This window comes from Triticum dicoccoides, chromosome 5A (genome assembly GCF_002162155.2).
Source record: "Triticum dicoccoides isolate Atlit2015 ecotype Zavitan chromosome 5A, WEW_v2.0, whole genome shotgun sequence".
Lineage (NCBI taxonomy): Eukaryota > Viridiplantae > Streptophyta > Magnoliopsida > Poales > Poaceae > Triticum > Triticum dicoccoides.
In genome coordinates this window covers 15,930,617-15,936,364 of record NC_041388.1, presented here as the reverse complement: position 1 = coordinate 15,936,364, position 5,748 = coordinate 15,930,617, and positions in this window count along the sequence as shown.

Sequence of the window (5,748 nt, the reverse complement as noted above, 5' to 3'; positions counted from 1 at the left end):
CCACATAAATATTCAATTCAGTCATTAAAGGAAGTTCCATAAGTAACCATGTTTTGAAAGAAATTGCTAACCTCGGTCAGTGAACCTGCACCATATTAGTACTAAAAATAATAATTGAATATGTGTACCTGAACTTATTTCTCATCTCGCACATACGGCAATAGCTTCCTCAATGTGTTTAACCTTTAATATAAACTCTAGAATAAGTGACTCGTTGTGATGCACTTTCCACAATCTTATATCATGTGTGAGATTCCCTTAGTTGTTCGTTTTTCCTTCCACTACTTGAATGCCACATAAATTCTGGAAGCTAAGGTATGATTGTATAACGAAGATACAATAAATTTTAACACCATTTATTATCCCTTTTTCCTCACGAGTTCAAACATAATTCTTTACTGAGTTTGGTTCCAGGTACTTAATTAACAAGTTTGCAATTTTCCATAGAAAATGTTTCAAAACATACTCTATGTAGTTCCACTCCCAAAACAAAGGAAGCTTCAAACATTCTGTTCATATGGAAGTTAAAACATGACCAAGCTTTCACTTCCTTCAATGTGAGTTTATCATTGCAAACAACAAAACAATGTTAACGTATACAATAATAATGCAACATATTTTACGCTTACATTTGTAGATGGCCCTCTTGCTTCATTTAGAGAACCATATGACATGCTATTCCATTGATGTGAAGCTTGTTATAAGACCATACATTAATATATTCAATTAGCAAACCATGTCTTTAATTCCTCTTTCCCAAAATTCTACGAGAGAGAGTTTTCACAAAGTATATTTTCCTTTGTGTATATAATTGAGTAACAAGAGTGACATTATAATATTCCAATGAGCCAAATTTCCTTACAAAAAATCACTTCCAGATAATAGGCTTGTGGTTATTTGGTATAATTATAAGTGCCCCAACTCTCTTCCTCATTTGAGTTTATTCCTTCCAGCAATTTTTCCACCCATAGTTGACATTGATGAAAAAAACTTTCTTAAGAGAATTTAGTGATTCCACTAAAATTTAGAGTGACATCCACCAGCAACACATAACAATTATCCAGACATGATATTCCAAGGTAATTCCTCCCACTTACCCTAAGCATATTAGTGTCGGGAGTTACACTTGTAGTTTTATTTGGGGTCAAGATCTCTTATACAGATAAGATTCCTAGCCTTTTCAACTAGTCTTCCGGGATAGACTCCAGACAAAATTACCAACCACGGTCAAATTTCGTTGTGTCTCCAGAGCACGCGCATGTGAGAAACGCGTCATAATAGAGTGTAAATTCCTCTTATTATGTAGATCAACATTAGGGTTGTAATCTAACTATACGATCTTGCTTCCTCCGATTATCACTATACCTGGGTAGTCTTTCCAATATAAATAGTTTATTGTGTTCCACTAATAATCGACGAGCTTCCTTAAGCATATAACTTAAGTTCGTTCCAACAAGTGATAATTTCATGATAATCATGTAAAGTAATTCCATGTATAAATACATGTAAACTCCATAATGAGGTATTCTGAATATTAGCAATTCTAGTAATTTGAATATAGTTGCAGGACACATAATTCCAACACAGAAATCTTCCTGCATCCTTTGTGTGCGGCTTTGTGTAAACATGCATTGTATATATTACGATCATTACCCAAGCATGTTGCCTCCTTCCCAAGAAAAGTCTATGGTTCCTCTACCTCCCATCGGCGCCACGGGCAGTTCGCCTCGTCTCCGGTGGCCTTAGGGCCATGGCCGGGGGCGCGGTGGATCTCGGCCCTTGCCGCCGGGAGGGCTCTATTTTTAGTTGTTTCTTCGCGTTTTGTTATAGTTTGTGCCCTACTCGGGAAGACAAACGGCGGCAGCTCACTGAAGATGGAATAAGGTTCTCCCCGCCTAGCCTCCACCCCGATGGTGTGTCTAGTATCATCGGCGGGTGAGTAGAGGTGTGTCTCCGACGGATCTTTCCCTGGTGGATTTGCTCATATTTGGTCGTAGTTTATCTATGTTCATCTGCTTTTAGGTTGGATCCTTCTGATCTATGCTACTCTTCATCATCGGCGGTTGTTGTTCTGCTGTGCTGGTCCTATGGGGCCTTAGAGCATCTCCGGCCGTTGGCCCCCCATGGGGCTTGAAAAATTGCCGCTTGGGGGTGAGCCGACGCTAAAATCGGCTTGGGGGCTATTGGGTTCCTAGCCGCCGCCCCCAGGTCGCCCTCACGCCCCGTTATCGGCCCAATTTGGGCACAAATTTTCCCGCTTTTCAGCCCACTTTCGGCGCAAAGTCGGCCCGCTATCAGCGCAAACCAGCCCATATTCGTTTTGCTTCGGCGCAAATATAACAAAAGTTATTTTTTATCACATAGTTCATCACCGAAAATCAATAGAAATCAAATAGTTCAATACAAATTATATAGTTCAACAAAGAAAAACTCATATTTCATCACATGTCGAGCTAGGCGCTGCCCTTGAGCCTCCATAGGTGCTCCACCAGATCCTGCTGCAATTGTTGATGCACCTGTGGGTCTCAAATCTCCTGGCGCATATTAAGGAAGGCAGTCCAGGTTGCCAGTAGCAGGTGATTAACATGGGTAAGAGGATCCTGCCTGTAATATGGTTCTGTGTCAAACACTGGCTCTTCCTGCTCGCTCTCAATGATCATGTTGTGCAAGATGATACAGCAACTCATGATCTCCCACATTTGATCTTTCGACCAGGTCTGAGCGGGGTACCGGACAACAGCAAATCGATATTGGAGCACACTAAATGCTCGCTCGACATCCTTCCTGCAAGCCTCCTGAACCTTCACAAAGTGGGAGTTCTTGCCTCCTGGCACAGGCTTTGAGATCGTCTTCACAAATGTAAACCATCTCGGATAGATGCCATCTTCTAGGTAGTATCCCTTGTTGTAGTGCTGCCCATTGACCTTGAAGTTCACCGCAGGAGAATGACCTTCAACAAGCTTGGAAAAGACAGGGGATCACTACAACATGTTGATGTCATTGTGAGTTCCTGGCATGCCAAAGAAGGAGTGCCAAATCCAGAGGTCCTGTGTGACCACCGCCTCAAATACCACACTGCAACCGCCTTTGGCGCATTTGAACATCCCCTGCCAAACAAATGGACAGTTTTTCCATTTCCAATGCATGCAGTCGATGCTTCCAAGCATCCCAGGAAATCCTCTTGCTGCATTCTGGGCTAGGATCCGAGCAGTGTCTTCATTATTGGGTGATCGCAAGTATTGCGGTCCAAACACTGCCACCACTACCCTGTAGAAGTTGTAGAAATACTCAATGGTCGTGGACTCGGTCATGCGCCCATAGTCATCGAGTGAATCACCGGGAGCTCCGTATGCAAGCATCCTCATAGCTGTCGTGCGCTTGTGGATTGAGGTGAATCCAAGTTTGGCGGTGCAATCCTTCTTACACTTGAAGTAGCTGTCAAACTCCCAGATGGAATTCATAATGCTGAGGAAAAGCTTTCGGCTCATCCGATAACGGCGCCTGCACTGGAGCGTCGGCTAAGTAGTCTGAGTATAGCATGCAATAGCCTTCAAGTCGATGCCAGTTCTTTGCTTTCAGTCGCCCCGGGGACAAGCCACCTCGCCGCGGCTTAGCATTGCTCGCGAGCAGGCCGGCCAGGCCGACGAGGACCATGAGATGCTCTTCGTCCTGAACGTCAGCATCGGCTTCCTCCTCCAGCAGCGCCGCGAGCACCTCATCGTCTTCCGAGTCCATCGTCGAGCAGACAAATTGCCGAACACCGTGGTGGGCGCACAGTCGCCGGTATCCCGCCCTGCGCGGGCCGAACGCCGAAAAAGTCGCCCAGGAAGGTGGTGGAGAGGTTGCCGCAGCGAAACCCTCTCACTTTTCCGGCGGTGAATGGCCTATCTAGCGGTGGTGGGTGGTGGGCGGTGGGCGGCGCCGGGATCGGCAGGGTGGCGGTAGGGCGCGCGGGGGTGGGGGCGAATCTGGACAATTGTCTTGACTTTTTGCCTGACAGTGTGGTCCAGACATGGTTTTCCCTTCCGCCAGAGCCCCCGAGCACCCCCAGTGCGCTGGGTTCGGCCTGGGTCGCCGGGCCCAAAAACAGGCCGAGCCGGCGGATTTCGACGTCTTGGGGGCGCGACTGGGGTTTTTTTCGGCGCCGGCGCAAAAAAAGTTGCCCTGGGGGGCCTGTTGGGGGCGCGGCTGGAGATGCTCTTAACATGATGACTTCCTGGTTGTCTACTACAATAAGTTTTGCACGGCTCCAGCGAGGGAAGAGCAATGATAGCGGCACGTCTTCAGCTCACTTCAATAATTGTAGTCGTCGCTATGTGGTCTACGGATATGTATGTAGCTTTTATTATTTATGGTGTTCGTTGTACTGTCATGATTGAAGATGAATAGATCGGAGGTTTCTCAAAAAAAAAACATGAATGAAGTATGCTAATCCTTTCTCTAAAAGTTAAGCCTGTCAAGTAAAAACAATATAAAAATATCTTCAACTTCTCATCGCAGACGCTAGTTTTCGCTTGGCAGACTAAAAAGAAAGGTGTTGTTGCGAAAACAAGTCACACAGATTAAAGAGTTCCAAAATACCACAATAGAAGCACGTTGAGGAAAAGTGGTTGGCCTGCCTGCAACATGGTGCTACTCCTACCTCATATCTCACAACGGTGACAAAGCTGACAAGTATATTGGTGGAGAAAGGGCAGACCTCATGGGGAGGGCTACCACGGTGCTATGGTTAGATTTTCTGACCACAAGGAATTAGCACGTCTGAAGCCCTTGAGACATGCACGCAATAGCCACATGCGTAAAGGCATGCCTTTACAAGTTAGAACAGGATAAAGCAGTCAAAGACGCACAAATTTTACCCTGTCGAGTCCGGTCTCTGGGGGCGTCAATTCCAAGGTAACGATTTCCTACAAATGCCAAAAGTACGTATCCTAACAAATGATGCTTTGCTATTTAACGAAATTCCTTCTAAAGTTAGAAACTCTTTTTATTTGTGATCAGTCTTCCTTGTTCGTTCCCTCCCTCTGCAAGGTACCCACCATCATCTTTGATGGACTCACGCGCGGGCAAAGAGGACTAGCGTTGCCACGGCCAGCGTCAACGACGATCGAGCAGAACAGTTGATCGCTGAATACTTCGACGCACTCACCCCCCGTGCCAGCACCATCCCTTAGCTGCCTAGGCACCTGGTAAAGGACTAGGCTGGGTTATGGACTTTGAACCGGATCTTCTCACACACGTATGTCCTAATAGATTACACAACAATTCATTAGACTAATCTTTTGATTGATATTGATGACGATGGGGGCTAGATGAAAGAACCTTATTCCATTTTCAGAGAGTTATCGCTGCTCGTAGTCCTGCGCAGCCAGCCCTAAACAAACACTTAAAAACGGAGCAGAAGTCCTTCCGCCGGCAAGAGCAGGAATCCACCATTCTTTCATGACCCTAATGCCTAGGACTGGACGTCTGAACAAGCTTTTTGGCTCGGCTCGAAACTCGTTTCAGCTCGGCTCGAACTGGCTCGGCCCGATAACAAAACCTACCGAGCCAAGTTTGAAAACTGGGCTCGCTGGGCCAACAAGCCGAGCCTAAAAATGCTCGGTCCAGCTTGGTGACTCGCTTCAGGCAAAGCCCAAACACGCACGAGGCAGCCCAAGCAGCCCATCCCACTAGTTTGTGAACTCCCGCACGGCCAGAAAGCTCCCCGCAGCCCATCCTGGTCAATTCTCTCATGCGGCAGTCACA